Source organism: Sciurus carolinensis, chromosome 5 (genome assembly GCF_902686445.1).
Source record: "Sciurus carolinensis chromosome 5, mSciCar1.2, whole genome shotgun sequence".
NCBI lineage: Eukaryota > Metazoa > Chordata > Mammalia > Rodentia > Sciuridae > Sciurus > Sciurus carolinensis.
In genome coordinates, this window is record NC_062217.1 from 37,601,592 (window position 1) to 37,619,686 (window position 18,095).

General features: G+C 43.5%; 1 pseudogene; it reads left to right on the forward strand.

Moving 5' to 3' along the window:
* Positions 1-1,349: 1,349 nt before the first annotated feature.
* LOC124985554 (keratin, type II cytoskeletal 8-like) lies at positions 1,350-2,294 on the forward strand (annotated as a pseudogene).
* Positions 2,295-18,095: the final 15,801 nt, after the last annotated feature.

Below are 18,095 nucleotides of genomic sequence, written 5' to 3' on the forward strand. Positions count from 1 at the left end.
GAATCAGTGATCATAGTAATGAAGCAACAAAGTGAGACTATCCACCTCTCAGAGTCTTACACCCTGTTTTACTCTTGAAAGAATTGACTAATTTTAAGGAAATCTCAGAAGTATTGTCAACTATACTTATGGTTAGTTTTCAAATGTCCCCTGATGTTCACTTTCAGTTTCTGCCTTGCAGTAGTAGAGCTATTTGAGTTCTAGCTAGGCACGAAGTCTCCAGTTCCAAAACTGCGATTCCCAACCTGAATATGGGCCCATAAGAAGTGAGTTGATGTAATATGGGCAACTCCTGGGTTTCTACTTAATGAGGTTTGTCCTGGCTTCCCTCTTTCTTTCTTTTCTTTCTTTCTTCTCCTCTTCCTCCTCTCCTCTCCTTGCTTCCTTCCTCTTGTTCTCGTTCTCTTTCTTTGTACTAGAAATCTAACCCAGAGGCATTTTACCACAGCCCTATTTATTTTTATTATTATTATTTTTAAATTTTGAGACAGGATCTCACTAAATTGCTTGGGGCCTTGCTAAATTGCTGAGGCTGGCCTCAAACTTGCCATCCTCCTGCCTCAGCCTCCGGAATCACTGGGATTACAGGCAGCCCCTGCTTCTCTTTCATCTTCCCACTTGTTGAGGGCTATAAAGCTGCCCCACATGCCCCTCTCCACTTTCTCCAGACCTGTAGACTGGATATTTGGTACAGCCCCTGGGTCTGTTCTTTAATATAGTAGATAATTGAAATATTAAACATTTGTACAGTTTATTGCTAGAGAATACAGTAGATCCAGTGAAAACTGCATATGTGAAGGTAGGGTAACTTGCCCCCTCCTCTCCTTTCTCAAATCCATCCTCAAACAATTGTCAAAGAGAGGCCAGTCTGCTACTTAAAATCTGCTGGCTCCCTGAGCTCCTTACATGCCAAACACTTAGCATGGCTAAGGATGCAGCATGAAGGCATTTCAGAATTTGTTTTGACCCAAAACCACATACTTCTTGACTCAAAATAATTGAAATATTAGGACTTTGGTCTTGACCTAGAAGCAGCTGTTTGACTCTTCTCAAGTCATCTTCAGCCTGCCTGCCTTCACTCTGACCTCCACCAGGTTCATCAGGGTGACCCAGAAGTCCTACAGGGTGCCCACTATGGCCCTGTGTGTCTGATGCCCTCATCAGCTCCTCCAGCTTCTCCCAGCTGGGCAGCAGCAGCAGAGCAGCAGCAGCTCCTGGTGAAGCTTGGGCACTAGCAAGTCTGGTTGGTGGCTCTGGTGGGTCTGTGATATGGGGGATATAAGCATTCACTGTGAACTAGAGCCTGCTGAGTTCCTCAGGCTGGAGGTGGACCCCAGCATCCAGGCTGCATGTACTCGGAGAAGAAACAGATCAAGACGTTCGACAAGAAGTTTGCTTCCTTCTTTGACAAGGTGCAGTTCCTGGGGCAGCAGAACAAGATGCTGGAGACCAAGTGGAGCCTCCTGCAGCAGCAGATGATGACTTTCAGTAATGTGGACAACAGTACTACATTGACACTGAGCAACAGTACTACACTGACAACCTTTGGCCAGACCAAGGCCAAGAGATCAAGTGTGAGGAGCTGCAGATGCTGGTTGGAAGCTCTGGGGTAACGTGCACTGCATGGAGACAGAGATCTCTGAGTTGAACTGCAATGTTAGGCACTTTTAAGCAGAGATGGAGGCCCTCAAAGGCCAGAATGCGTCCTTGGAAGCCATGATTGCTGATGCTGAGCAGTGTGGGGAGCTGGCCATTAAGGTTGCTAACATCAAGCTGACTAAACTGGAGGCTGCCCTGCAGTGAATCAAGCAGGACATGATGCAATAGCTGTGCAAATACCAGGAACTCATGAACGTCAAGCTGGACCTGGACATTGAGATGGCTACCTACTGCAAGCTTCTGGAGGGCAAGGAGCTGGCTGGAATCTGGGATGAGGAACATGAATATCATACCGCCAGTGGTTACTCAGGAGGGATGAACATGTTCTATGGGGGCCGCTCAAGTCCTGGCCTCAGTTACGGCCTGAGTCCCTTCCAGCCTAGCTTCAGCTCTGTTGCAGCTCTTTCAGCTGCACTAAGGCCATGGTTGTGAAGAAGACTGAGACCTGCAATGAGAAGTTGGTGCCTGAGTCCCAAGTGGACAGCCACTATATATCCACCTCCCAACCTTCTTCCTACTGCAGTTGCCCTGGAGCCCGTGGGGGAGACAGTTATAGAGGGGTGTATGGGGAACAAAAGAGTCACCTGAGGCTCAGTTCTATCCTTCACCCACTCTTGGGGTACCCTGTTGCCTGAGATAACCCCTCTTGCTTAAGTCCTCAACCCCAAACCAATTCCTTTGATGTTTTTTTCTTCTCTTCTAAAATAAAGCCTCTTGGCCATACCAACTGAAAACAAATCAACCAACAAACTCTGGTCTTCTCTCATAATAAGAAATCTAGAGAAAGCTGTTTCCAGGGTTGGTTTAGTTTAGTAGCTCAGAGATGTCAAGATCCTGTCTCTCCTTTGCTTTAGTTCTCCAGGATTTTCCCTCATGGTTATAAAGTAGTTGCATCAGCTCCAAGCTCACATTTTCTCACAGATCCAAAAGCAGGAAGGGAAAAGGAACTCCTCCTTTTCTTTATCAGGGAGGAAAAATCTCCCAGAAATCCTTAGCAGATTTTTTTGCAGATTCTTTTGACAAGACACAATTCACACTGTCTGTGCCTGGTTGCAAATGGGGGAAGAGAGGGTCTATCGTGGAGGGGAAACTGCCTCTGACACTTGGGAGCAGGCATGGCGATAAATAGGTAGCCAACTGTGTGCGCCAAGAGCCTCACATACATCCCTGAACCAAACATGAGTGTGAGTTGAGATATAAAAACATGTATTCCCTGTGACCAGGAGGCCCATCGACGCAGGAGCCATCCATGGCTTGTCTATGAACCAAGTTTGGTTGAGCTGTTTCACAGGAAGATCTGGCCTCGGGAACTGCCTGAGTCACATGGTTATCCTGCATTGGTTCACCGCTGAAATTCAAATGCAAGCCCTGGATGTGGGAATGACCCACTAGAGCAAATGGCTTCACTCCACCCACCATCCTGTATTTCTCAAAGAAGCTCCTTACTGGTCCCCGTTGGATCTGTATCATTATAAATAAAGCAAGCGCGGGCCTCCTTCCTTTGTTAGAGCCAGACCCTTATGGACAGCTCAACTGCTTGTGCTGTTTTCTGTCATTATTTCTGATAAATAAATTTCATAGCTTTTATTTTGCAGCCAGCCCATCCCTCCTACAGGACCCTTTCCCTCGTCCCTGTGGGACATGCCGGGAGATATTGACATTCCTTATTATGACTTATTGTCAGTATACATCTGACCAAAGTAACATATACACATTTTAACAATGAAATTAAACAAATATATTAGACTATGTTAAAAATCTCTTGCCTAGCCAGGTGTGGTGACACACACCTGTAATCCCAGTGGTTCTGGAGGCTAAGGCAGGAGGATTGTGAGTTCAAATCCAGCCTCAGTTAAGCAACTCAGTGAGACACTGTCTCTAAATAAAAATACACAATAGGGCTGGGGATGTGGCTCGGTCATTGAGTGCCCCTGAGTTCAATCCTCAGTAACCCACCCCCCAACAAAAAAAATCTTTTTCCTAATGCAATTAAAACAGGCAAGGTAGAAGAATACTTGTTGTTGGAATGAGATAAGGTTAATGCCATTTGCTTTCTAATTTTCATGGTATAGGGTTAAGCATTGAGTACCCTTGCTCACAAAAATAGGTTGGTGGGAATGAAAGGTGTTTTAGAGTAGCAAGGTTGATTGGTTCCTTGGACCCTGTCTGAGTTGTGAGGTAAAATGCACTTGGTGATCTATAATACAAATCAAATGTAAGGTGTGGAGTGGGTGGGAGGCAGAACTTTCTCCTGTAAAGTGGGAGATGTCGACTGGAAATGGGAAGAGACTCACCTGAGGCTCAGTCCTGTCCTTCACCCACTCTTGAAGATGGGAAAGAGGCCCCTCACAACACTCTGCTGAAGGGCATGTCAGCAGATGAGTTATAGGAAGAGGGCAGAGGAAAGTTGAGGGCTGAAAATTGATTTCCTCAAAATCATCTAAGTCCAGTGTTTTCCCCTTAGAAAGCCTTTCGGGGAGGGGGGGGGCTTTAGTGATATGTGGACTCCAGTTTAAAGACATCGGTTGTGAGGATCAGACAAGGTAAGAGGTGAAAGCCCTTTGTATGCTATCAAGAGTGTGAAAGTGCTGTTGATAACATTCTCTATTGCATATTTTCTTTTTTTTTCCCTTCAAAATCATGACTACATTCCACAGACTAAAAAATGGCTTGAAGTATTTCATGTTCTAAGTCCTGAAACTGCCCACTGTCAGGCAAGCCAGCTCCTCTGGGCTTTCTAACACTCCTCCCGCTCCCTGAGGTCTAAAAGAAGGTTGGGGGAGGAGTGGGAGGTCACGTTTTTGGGGGAGCGATGCCGTGGGGGTGGACTGGGGCAGATCCATGCAAGAGGGTGCCCTCCTTTCCTCTGGCTGGGTGCCTGCTCCTCCAGGGTGGGGGAATGGGAGGCGGGCAGCATGTGATGGTCAGGTCTAGTCTACGAGAACAGAGGGAGGAGCCGTGGAGGGATCGCCATTGCCCCCTCCTGGTCCCTGTTCTTGGACATACAGAAAGTGTAATCTGCCCAGGGGCTCAAGAGGCAGACAAAACTGGCATCTTGGGGCTTGTTGGGCTGCAGAGTAGGACAAAGTTGCTTGCCTGGCAATGCAGTCACCAGCTAAGGGCAGCCATGCCACAGCGTCACTGTCAGTGGTCCCTGGAGCTGCCTGGGGCTGTGGTTCCTGCCAGGAGGTCATGGGACCACAGTGAGATTGGTGATAATGACCAATTAAAGAGGAAGAACAACTTTAGTCCCATCATTGCTCTGTGTAGAAATGCCTTTGGCTTTCTGGTCTTCCTCCTTGCTCTGACATCAGAGGAGCAGGCCCAGGGAAGGGGATGGGAAGAGGGGCCACATCCGGCCATCTCTTCCATGCCTTCTGCTCTTCCATTGTCGTCAGCCTGTAAGAACTGATTGCTTCACAACTCTGTTGAGTGACATCACCTTAGTAGCTTGAGATCCTCCAAGGTCGGAATATTTACCCACCAGCCTCAGCAGAGGCCACACCAATGCTTCCCCAGTAGCCAAATGCAACAGGCTTGCACCTGGGTAAGGGTAAAGCTTATAAGCACAACGAGAAGTGTGAGTGAAGGAAGTTTTGTTCCTTTTAGCAAGTCAGGAGTGCACTGGTGCTATTCTCAAAGGGGGCTTTTCCTGAACAAATTGAGCAAGGGGCTTTTATCTGGGAAGCTGACACATGTTCATGTAGGAAAGACTCATCATCACGGGTACGGAGCAGGGAGGGCACATTTCTGAGCATGCTCAGTTCAAGGTCGTATATCCCCTGTTCAAAAATATGGTAGACAAGAGTGCCTCTGGAGGGAGAATTTAGTATTGCAATGAGCAAAGTTAACTCTAGGTCACCTAAAAAGGGTGAGTCAGAGTGACTCCACAATTTTGACTAGTTTCTTTTAAGTTTTTCTAAAACAAACAGATACAACTTTGAAGGAGCATTAATAATCATTTAAAGGGGCAGCATTTCCACTCCCCAAGCATAGGTGAGTGCCCCTGAATGTACCTGTCTAGCAGCAAATATGGCCACCTGTTCTACCCAAGCTGAGGTGGGTGTTAGGGTATTTAGCACGCCAGCACACTGCCAAACCAAGTTCCCAGGATCAGCCTTGCATGTGGGTGGGGCAAGAATGTGAGCCAAAGTGGACTGAGACTTAAAAATGGACTAGACTAAAGCTTGTAACTAAAATGAGACTATCTCAATGATAGAAAATGATTGAAAAGCTACACAGGATGAAAAATGTCTTTGGGGGGGCCTGCTACCCTGCAGAAAAAGTTGAATCTGGCAAAACATAATGGTATATGAGAAAAGCAATGTTTCGTGTCTCTGTCTCTCTATTAAAATTTTTCTGGTGCTGGGGGCTGAACCCAGGACCTTCCACACTCCCACATGTTAAGCACATGCTCTGCAACTGAACTGCAGTCCCATGTTTCAGAAATTGAATTACATACCTCAACAAAACAAGAGATGTTGAAAAGGGCCCACTGTAATTGAGAACTGCTGATTACACTAGGAAGTGTTGGGGGTCTCAAAGAATTGCTTTCAATGTAATCCAGCTGGCCTTGAGCCCTTTCCACCCCTGGACTTGAGCCACGGTGGCCTCTTGGCCACAGAGCAGTGCTGTTGAGTCTTATTTCCTGGCTCCTGGGCGGGGAGGAGGAGTCTTCCCTTACTACCTGTCTGGGAGGGCAGGATCTACGCATGCGGGTTGATGGTGACCACTCCTCTCTGGTGGTGCGGGTATGAAGCTGGCCCCCATCTTGGCCAGGCTGGTTCTGGCTCCAGAAGCTGATTCTGCAGAAGCATCAGGATCATCCTCCCTCTGGTACTTAGGCCATTTCTAAGGATGAGCAGCTGTGCAGAGAATTAGTTCTTTTGCAGTGCAGAATCCTTCAATGAGACTAATTGTTTTTATAATAGGACTTTCACAGGAAGGGGAAAAAAAAATCCCTCTCATAAAAGCAAATGGATTTTCTCTCTGCTTGGAATGCACATCTTCTGCCCAGCAGGTACCAAAATGCAGATGGTGTGTTCACAGTCCCAATTGGGTATTTAATGGGGAAGGAAGGGGTCCAGCCCTCCCCTCCCTCTCTGCCATCAACACTGCCAAGGCAGCATTTATTCTTTTCTTTGAGATTCACTCAGTACAGTAATATCTATTTTAAACAAAACGTAAAAGGTTCAAGATTTTAGATGGAATTTAAATCACGAATTAAAAAATAAAAAGGGATCTCCACAGTAGTTTCTAGTTTGACAGTATTATCAGACCCAAGCCTGTTGCCTACAAGGTGCTAATTCCAGGTGATTTCAAGAACATCAAGAAGGTTTCTGTGTCTATTAGGACCAAGGGTGACTGAAATAGAAACCTGACCACGGTACATAACCAAAAAGGGATCTGTCATTCTCCTGTAAAAGGGTCTGGCCGTTCAGGGCGGCCACCACTCAAGGAAGCTTCTGTGGACTCAGGCTCTCTCTGGCCTTCAAGCTCCTCTTTCTTCCTCACAGACTGCTGCTGCCCCAGGTGTCAGGTGAGGTTCTTCTCCCTTGGGCATTACCCCCAAGTTGTAGCAGGACCAAAGGGAACAGGCAAAGTGCAAATGTGATGGACTTACTCAGCAGTCACACTCACTGGCAGGTACCAAACGAATTAAAACTTAAGTCCATGCAAAAACCTGCACACAGATGTTTAGATTAGTTTTCTTCATAATTGCCAAGACTTGGAAGCAACCAAGTTGTCCTGCAGTAGGACAGAATGGACAAATAAACTGGTACATACAGACAATGGAATATTATTCAGCACTAAAAAGATATGAGCTCTCAGGGCTGGGGTTGTGGCTCAGTGGCAGAGCACTTGCCTAGCATGTGCGAGGCTCTGGGTTCGATCCTTAGCACCACACAAAAACAAACAAACAAAAATAAAGGCATATTGTCCATCTACAACTATAAAAATAATTTTTAAAAAAGGATATGAGCTATCAAGTCATGAAGGAAACATAAATATGTATCACTAGGTGAAAGAGTCAATCTGAAAAGGCTACATACTGTAAGATTCTGGAAAAGGTAAAACTATGGACAGTAAAAAGATCAGTGCTACTGATCAGTAGTAGAGTGCTTGCTTACCCAGGTAAGGCCCTGGGTTTGATCTCCAACACTACAAGAAGAAAGAAAGAAAGAAAGAAAAACAACTGAAGTCAGGTGTGGTGGCACATGCCTGTAATCCCAGCTACCGGGAATGTGAGGCAGAAGGATTATGAGTTCAAGGACAGCCTGGGCAACACAGTGAGACCCTGTTTAAAAAAAAAACAAAACAAAACTATCCTCTCTGACTATAATGGAATGAAATTAGAAATCAACAGCAAGACAAATTATAGAAACCACATAAATACATGGAGATTGAACAGCACTCCCTTAAAGGAAGAATGAATTAAAGAAGAAATGAGAATAGAAATTAAGAAATTCTTAGAAATGAACAAGAACAGAGATATAACATATCAAAATCTCTGGGACAGTATGAAAGCAGTTCTAAGAGGAAACTTTATAGCACCGAGTGCCTACATTAAAAAAAAGAGCGAGCTCCCAAATAAATAAGTTCCATCTCAAGACCTTAGAATAAGAACAAACTAACTTCAAAACCAGTAGAAGACAGGAAATAATGAAGATCAGAGCCCAAATCAATGAAATTGGGAATAATAAAACAATACACAGGATCAGGGCAACAAAGACTTGGTTCTTTGAAAAGATAAATAGACAAACTCTTAGTCAAACTAACTAAAAGAAAGAAGTGAGAAGACCCAAATCAACAAGATCAGAGATGAAAAGGGGGATATCACCACAGACCCTTCTGAAATCCAGAGGATTATCAGAACCTATTTTGAAAATTTATACTCCAATAAACAGGAGAATATGGAAGACACAGACAAGTTTCCAGGTACATATTGACATGGCTCCCCAGCCACCAAGCCGTGCAGCCGGCCCACTGATGCCTGCCAAGAAGCAGCTGGGGAGTGGTGATGTGGCAGAATGTTGGTACAGGCCTGAGACACAGTCTTGGGCCGGCCGAGGCTCAGTGGGCCAGCAGGGAAGCGAGCCAGGATGAAGGACCTGTCACCCCCCTGGGGCCCAGCCTGCACATAGTGTAGATGCCTGCTGCAGACTTGACTCCAAGCAGTGCTGCAGCTCCAAACACCCACTGAACATGTGCAATTCAGTACTTCCACCTCCCACTTCCCAAAGCTGGGAGAAAATGGAAATAAGGCAAACGTGAATGGTATTCAAGGCTGACCAATAGCATTATTACTGTTCCAAACCTTAATTAGCATAATGGTGAACCAATAGCATTGGTACATTTCGAAACCCTAATTAGCATAAGTTTGGACCAATTACAGTGACCCAAGTGCTAGATAAACTCCTAGACTAGCACATTCGTATGGAGAAAGCCTGCTACGGGGCCCCCTCTTGCACTGCAAGGGTTCTGTTCTTATTTCTATTTGTCAATAAACCCTACTCTTACACTCATTCATCCTGGACTGTGGATTTCATTCTTTAATCACAGGACAAGAACCCAGAAAGAAGAAGAAAGTAACAGGGAGCTGCTGGGGTCTGCCACAACACTGGAGGGCATGGCCCACCATTAAGAGCTGTGATGCTCCTTGGCTGCAGTGGCCTGCAAGCTGGTGCAGATCCCACCTACAGGAGAACTGCAGAAACTCCAGTCTCACCCACCAGCAGCTATAGGAATCCAGTTTCATTTCAAAACAGTGGTTTCAATATGATCTGCCCAAATGAAATCAGGAAGATATAGAAATCCTAAACAGACCAATATCAAGTAATGAAAGTGAAACAGCAATTAAAACCCTTCTAAAAAAGAAAAGGACCAGATGGATTCTCAGCTGAGTTCTACCAGACTTTACAGAAGAACTAACACCTGTTTTTCTTAAATTACTCCATGAAATTGAAAGGGAGGGAACACTCCCAAATACATTCTATGAAGCCAGTATAACTCCGACACAAAACCCAGACAAAGATGCCTCAAAGAAAGAAAACTACAGACCAATATCCCTGATGAACATAGATGCAAAAATTCTTAATAAAACATTAGCACACTTCATTCAGAACACATCACCATGATTTAAATGGGTTTTATTCCAGAGATGCAAGGTTGGTTCAACATATGTAAATCAATAAATGCAACTCATCACTTAAACAGAATTAAGAACAAATATCATGTGATCAACTCAGAAGATGCAGAAAAGACCTTTGTTAAAATCCAGCACCCATTTATGTTAAAAATGTTGGAGAAGCTAGGAATCAAAGAACTTACCTCAGGGCTGGGTATATGGCTCAGTTGGTAGAGTGCTTGCCTCACAAGCACGAGGCCCTGGTTCAATCCCCAACACCCCCAAACCTTACCCCTACATTGTAAAGATCACTTATGACAAACCCCAAACCAATATCATACTGAATGGAGAAAAACTAAAACCTTTTTCTCTAAAATCAGGAACAAGACAAAGCTGTTCACTCTCACTACTCCTATTCAATATAGTCCTCAAAACATTAGCTTAGAATGATCAAGCAAGAAAAGAAAATCAAAAGGAAAAGAAGAAGTAATGTTTACCAATGACATGATCCTGTATCTAGAAAACCCTCCAAAAAATCTCCACCAGAAGACTTTTAGAGTTTATAAATGAGTTTAGCAAAGTAGAAGGATACAAGACCAACACCCATAAATTAATAGCTTTCCTATACTCCAATAGTGATTCAACTGAGGAAGAAATCAGGAAAATCATCCCATTCACAATAACCTCAACAAAACAACAAAAACCTTGGGAATTAATTTAACCTAGGAGGTAAAAGAGCTCTATAACGAAAATTATAGATCACTGAAGAAAGAAATCGAAGACCTTAGAAGATGGAAAGACAACCCACATTCTTGGATAGATAGAAAATGTCAAAATAGCATACCTCTAAAAGCAATACACAGATTCAATGCAATCCCCATCAAAATACCAGTGACATTCTTCACAGAATTCGAAAAAACAATTCACAAATTCATTTGGAAGAATGAGAGACTCAGAAGAGTCTAAGCAATTACTAAGCAAGAAAAGCAAAGCAGGAGGTATCACAATACCTGATCTACATTATACTACAGGGCTGTAGTAACAAAAACAGTATGGTATTGTCATCAAAAAAGACACAGAGACAAATCCACATACCTATAGTCATCTGATTCTTGACAAAGGTGCTAAAAATTTATTTTGGAGAAAAGACAGCCTTTTTAACAAGTGGTGCTGGAAAATCTGGATAGCTATATGTAGAAAAATGAAACTAGACCTGTATCTCTCACCCTGCACAGAAGTCAAATCAAAATGGATCAAAGACTTAGGAATTAGAGCAGAAACCTTACAACTGCTAGAATAAAACAGGGTCAACACTCCATCATATAGGTGCTGGCACTGACTTCTTTAGCGAGATCCCTAAAGCACAAAAATAAAACCAAGAATCAACAAGTGGGATGTCATCAAACTAAAAATGTTCTTCACAGCAAAGGAAATGATTAAAAGTGTGAAAAAGAGCCTACAGAATGGGAGAAAATCTTGACCAGCTACTTCTCTGATGGGGGATTAATATCTAGAATATCAAAGAACTCAAAAAGTTTAATACCAAAAAAAAAAAAAAAAAAAAAAAAACCCAAATAACCCAATCAATAAGTGGACAAAAACTAAACAAACTTCTCAAAAAAAGAAATAAATGGCCAAGAAATATATGAAAAAATGTTCATCTCTAGTAATCAGGGAATTGCAAATCAAAGCTGTGCTAAGATTTTATCTTCCAGTCAGAATGGCAATGATCAAGAATATAAACAGTATGCCGTGGTTGTGGGGAAAAAGGTATACTTTTACATTGTTGGTGGAACTATGGACTAGTACAACCATACTGGAAAACATTATGGAGATACCTTAAAAACCGAAGGATAGAACCACCATATGACTCAGCTATCCCACTCTTGTATTTTCCCCAAGGCCTAAAATTGGTGTACTATAGCGATATATTCACCTCAGTGTTTATAGCAGCACAATTCACAGTAGCTAAATTATGGATCAACCCAGGTGCCCCTCAATAGATGAATGGATTAAGAAATTTATATACATATACATATATATAGAAATCGATATGTATACACACACACACACACACACACGATGGAGTTCTACTGAGCCATTAAAAAGAATGAAATTGCGGCACTTGCTGGTAAATGGATAGAAATGGACAACATCATGCTAAGTGAAATAAACCCAACTCAGAAACTCAAAGGGTGAATATTTTCTCTCATATGCAGAAGTTAGAGTAAAATAAACTAAAGGGAGAGGGAAGGATAGGACAACATAAAGATAAAGAGAAGATCAGTAATGCAGAAGGAGATCAAGAAGCAGAGTAGAGGGATGGGTAAGAGGAGGCAAAGGAGAATGAGCTCTTTAAAAACCATGCTATATGTATATATAAATATACCACAGGGAACTTCACCTTTCTGCATAAATAAAAAGAACCAAATATAAATACACAGATAAGTGAAAGGAAGTCTAGAAGAGTAGAGAAGGAGAATTGGAGAGGGGAGGGAGGATGGAAGGGAAAAGGGAGAGGAAAGAGGGGGGATCATGAACTGAAATTGAATTCCATGCATGTATGAGTTTGTCAGGATGAACCCAACTACTATGCATAACTATAAAGTTCTAATAAACCAGTGATTGCCAGAGGTTGAAGGAGAGAGGACTGAAGAGGTAGCGCACAGAGGCTTTTTAGTATAGTGAAATTACTTCATGATGGTGTTTTAGTCAGCTTTATCATTGCTGTGACAAAAGACTTGACAAGAACAATTCTAGAGGAGGAAAAGTTTGCCACTCATGGTTCGGAGGTCTCAGTTCATAGATGGCTGACTCTATTGCTTTGGGCCCAAGGTAAGGTAGGACATGATGGGAGAAGGGTATGGCAGAGGGAAGCAGCTCAGGATATTATAATCAGGAAGCAGAGAAAGCTCTTGCTCACCAGGGACAAAATATAAACCCCAAAGGTATGGCCTCAGTGACCTGCTTCCTCCAGCCACATCCTACATGCTGCAATTACCACCCAGTTAATCCCTATCAGGGGATCAATGCATTGGTTCCATCAAGGATCCCATAGCCCATCATTTTCCTCTAAACTTTCTTGCACTGTCTCACACATGAGCTTCTGAGGGACACCTCATATCTAAACCAGAACAGATGGATACCGAAACTATTCTCTACTACGAAAGCTACATGTCATTATGAATTTGTCCAAACCCACAGAATGTATACCACCAAGAGTGAACTGTAGTGTAAACTATGGACTCTGGGTGATAAAGACAGGTCAATGTAGGCTCATTGATTATGATGAATGTGCCGCTCTGGTGGGTGATGTTGGTAACCAGGGAGTTCATGCAAGTGTGGGAGGAGAGGGCATATGAGGAATCTCTGTATTTTCCTCCTCGTTTTGCTGTGAAACTGAAACTATATAAAGACATATTTTTTTTGAAGGCCAATATATAAAAAATGATGGGTCAGTTGAGTTTGTCCTTTTTCATTAACAAAATGGTAGTTTCCCTAGAAACCCCTTTCAGTAGACTTTTGCTTATACCCCAAAGGACAAAACTGGTCACCCAGGCTACAAGAGAGTGACTATTTTATACAGTATATTGTTGTCTCCTTCCCACTAAAATTGAAATACAGTTAATATGGAAGAAAGGGAGACTCGATATTGGGCAGGTAACTGGAAGTGTTTCCTACAAATTTTTGTCCCACTGACTGCCTGATGCCAAAAAGCGGCCAAGGTAAGTTATCCCTTTTACTTAAAACACTACCACTATTTTCTATTGAAGTGTGCTATCCTTGGGAAGGTAGTGTATATGAGCATTGGTGGTCACTTTTTCCCCACTCAGGATGAGTTAACTCACCATCAATTTTCAGAGATCAGTTTTCTTCCAGGTCTAATTGCCCCTAGACACCTTCTCCCAGGCCCCGAATTGGGGCCCTTCAGTCTCTTTCTGTGATTATAGGAGATGCTGCCTCCTGGTGAGGAGATGCCAAGCCAAGTCCAATGTCATGTGCCCTAACAGGCATAAGAAGCCAGCTCACAACATGCATCTGTGGCGGACATTTGCTGTGAATTGGCCACTGGGTCCTTGATCAACCTTTCCCACAATGCTTGGTGTGATTCCCCAAGGGAAAAGGCAGAGCTCATTTCCCAATCCACCCTGAAAGCTGGTTCATGGCATGTGGAAAAGTCACCAAAAAAAAATCACTCCTACTTCAGAGCAGTGGGAGGAACATGGCACCTATGGAATCCACTTCCTAGAAAGGGTGGTGGTCTGGCTTTGGGGAAGAACTTCAAAATTTGAGGGGATTGTGAGATTGTTTCTCAGCAGCAATAAGTGAAGGCCGGTGTCTGGGCAGGAATTCTGCCAGATCCATCGACTCTCTCAGAGATTAGATGAGCTAACTGTTTTACAAATCCTTGCTGCTTAAACACAGATTGCTGGAGTGAGTTCTGTGGTTTGTAACTCCAATCCTGCCTGCGATCTTAGAACCTGTCTTCCTTAGACCACTGTCCAAGATGGACAGATCTCCAAAGGAGATCTTCCATACTCTCCTAGTCACAGCGCTGTGCTTTCTCTTTCCAATCCATGGCCTCCTTCTCCCGTGCTACTCCTGCTTCCTTCACAGATTCCTGAAGACACAGCACTCCGGGGTAAGTAAGCTCCTGCATCCTTGGGTTCTGCACCATCTGCTGCAGTGGAATTCTAGACCCTGTCTTGCCCCATGCAAGGATGTGGCCTTCCTTTTGCCCCATCCACCCTGGGTCAGATAGGGGGAAGGCTGTCTCTTCTGCTTTGTGGATTACCTCTGTCCCTTCCAGGATCAAAGAATCTGGTCGTATCTTTTCATCCATCACAAATTGATGCTCTAGTTCATGAAGACTGACTTTGAACCCAGTCCCATCCACTCTGGAAATGCTTCTTTTGTCCTTACATGGGCTGCCTGGGGTGATTGATCCCTTACTTTATACTATCAGATTCTACTTCTCCAAGGACCAGAGTGCAAATCATTTTCTTACATACTTGCACCATGTTCTTCCCATAGCAGACCCTCAGGAAAGGTTTGACAACACTATTTTTGGTGGACTTAAATCTTTCTGCTTACTTCCACTCCCGCACTCCAGTGAGTCTTACCATCCCAAGGAAAACATTCCCAAATGACATCTCCCAGAGTCCCTTGCCACTAGGTGCAGTTGGCTTATTAGAAGTACTCACATAAGACCTGAGTCGAAATTGACAGTCAATGCAGGGAGACCCACCTGCTAAACATGGGGGAAGAGGTTTCTGACTTCTCTGGGGCAGTTGTGGCGAGGATCTGATGCCCAGTTCCAGCCATGCTCAGGTCAACCGTGGGTCAGAGCACCGGTGGTGCTTCTACTGGAAACAGTCCAAAGAACAGTTCAGCATCAGACCTGGCTGCATTATTCCTGGTTGTGTGGCATTCAAGCCTGGCTTGCCCCTCTAGAAACTCTATGATCAGCCTGGCATTTCTTCACAAATGTCTTTCTACATTCAACTAGGAGGCTGAATTGTTTACAGCTAAGAACTACTTCAAACCAAGGGGTGAGAGGATGGTGCTGTGTACTGATTTAGAGAAGGGTCTTGGTTTGAAACTGGATCCAGCTTGCAATTAGCCGCATGCCATTGGGCAGCTGCCTTCCTCTTACCAAGTCTCTGTCCTCTCAAGGATAAAATCAAAAACAAAAACAAAACCAATCAAGTTGGGTAGCTCTGAGGGTTAAAAAAAGAACGTTTGCAAAGCATTTAGCACAATGCGTGGTATACATTTGGCAAGTGAGTGAAACTGTAGCTATTCCAGTGAGGTGGGCAAACATTCCCTCTGACATATTTGATTATTTTAGATTTTTTTTCTGCCATAAAGATGCAAAAAGAAGGGGTGAAAATGGTGGAGGTAAAAGCTCCTCCTCTGTAGAGGTGATTTTCCCACCTGTCCTGTTCCAAGGGACATTGGAATCCTCTGGAAGTCAGCAGTGGGTCAAGTGCTGTTTTTCCAGAATGTGATGTGGTCATTCTACACTGGACATTGCCTTTCTCACTGACTCTAATTAGGCTACCTCTTTGGTGACCTTGCAGACAGTAATTTGGGTGGATCAGGGTAGAAAAATACAGACATTAGTGTTAGGCATGACTTCAGCAAGACTTTTGCAAATAAATCACTTTATTGCATGTAATATAAAAACAGCCTCTATTTTTTCACATTTCTTTGTTCCTTCATCAGGCACTTTTCCATAGCATTTAAATCTTTCATCCTGGCCTCCCTTTCCATTTGGTCCAGATATCCTCTTGGGTTATTTCTGGTTCAGCTGTTTAGAACATGCTGATTTATGGTGCCTTGCTGGAGATACATGATGGGGAGGGAGCTGCCAATTGCAGTGGAAGACATTTGCAATTCAGCAGAATGGTCTTAACTGTGGTGCCATCTCTGTGCTGTCGGAGGTGAAATGATGCAGGAAGGAATCTCAGACGGCATAATTGAGTGGACAGACAAAAATCCAGACAGGCAGGACAATGCTTTGAAGATCCGTGTTGGTTATATAAAATCAAATACATTCCCAAATTGATTTTAGTTAGCCGAGAAAAAACGGAACAAACTGTGATGACTCGAGGAAAGTCTGCAACACACTTCAATCTGCACCAATGACCTTTCTTCCAGAGTGAAAGCCACCTGTGGACCAGAGGGCTCAGTTGTCTGAATGTTTTCCAATGGCTCATCTTCGCAGCTCCTCTGACAACAGACTCTGTTGTTGCTCTGCTCCCCCCCCCCCCCGGCCCTCCCTAATTCCAAATAGAGATAATTAATATTAATTCGGCTTTGTGAATTTAGGACATCCTTGACCTAGTCGAAGTGTTAGAGATCTGACTTTTATTTTCCAGAGCAATTTTTAAATTAAATTTATGCAAGTGATACATAAGAACATAAAAATGCACCTGTCTGTCGGGCACTATGTGATGTTTCAGTACTTGTATGTACTGTGTAATGTTTAAATCAGGTTAAACATGCAGATCTGACTTTTATACACTGATCTTGGCTGTGCTCAGACTCTTTTTGTGACAAGGATTTTAAAATATTGTCCTTCATGTATCCCATGGGGAAATTTGGATGTATAAATTGCCTCTCCTCTTTAGATCAAAGAGGGTGTGAGTGTTTACTGCCCCTGAAGGACAGTGGAGTCATGCTGGGGGACCCTGCAGAGCCTTCTTCTCCCCTGCCCCCAGGACACCACGGAGAGAGCGGAGATGGGTGCTTTTCTCTAATTTCTTTGTGGGAGCTTTTGGTTTCTTCTACATTTTTGCTGTCCTTCTTCCCTTCTGCATTTTTATTTCCCTTTCCTCTGTCCTGTTCCAAACACTGAAGTGGTAGAAGAATTTGACTCTTGTTTGGGAATGGAGGGAAAGTACAGCTGCTTTCCCATTTCTTCTCTCTGACCCCAAACCAGGAAGGTGAGAGTCCCCTAGAGGCCCTGCTCAGGTGCTCTGGTTGCAGAGGAAAGAAGCTGGTCTCCTGTGGAACCAGATTCTGTGACCCTAATTATGCTGACTGACCAAGAATGGGCCTGAAATTTTGTATATTTGACTCTCATAAAACTCTTTCACATCATATGAAAGAGTTCAGATTCTTAAACAGGAATACTCCTGCTTCCACCGACCACAAGCAGGACTTTCCTATTTTAAAACAGTTAGCCTCGCTAATGACCATAGATAAGTCATAGGCATGGAGTCTTCATTGAATCTGTCTAGAACGTCTGAAATCTGAATTTAATTCCAAGTAACTATGTGCTACTTCTAGCAGATCCACTTAGTAAATGGGTTGTCTCTAAGAAGAACAGGATTGTGAATTGTGCGTACATGGATAAATACATTAATATTTTATTAAAAGAATCATAAACGAAAATAAAATAATAAAATAGGTAATGCTGGATATGCTGGTTTTATTATTTGTGATTGGGGGCACGTGATGGCTTTGAATGTGTTCTTCAAAAAGCATAAGTTGGAAAACTAATCACCCTGTTATGACAGTAGTAAGAGGTGGAGACTTTAAGAGGTGATAGGCCATGAGGCTCTTCCCTCATGATTGGATTAATGCTGTTGTTGAGGGAGTGGGCTCCTTATAAAAAGGTGTTCTTGGTTGTCGTCATCTTCTCCTTCTTCTTCTTCTTCTTCTTCTTCTTCTTCTTCTTCTTCTTCTTCTTCTTCTTCCTCCTCTTCCTCCTCCTCCTCTTCCTCCTCCTCCTCCTCCTCCTCCTCCTCCTCCTCCTTCTTTCTCTTTCTCTCTCTCTGTCTCCGCTTTCATCATGGGA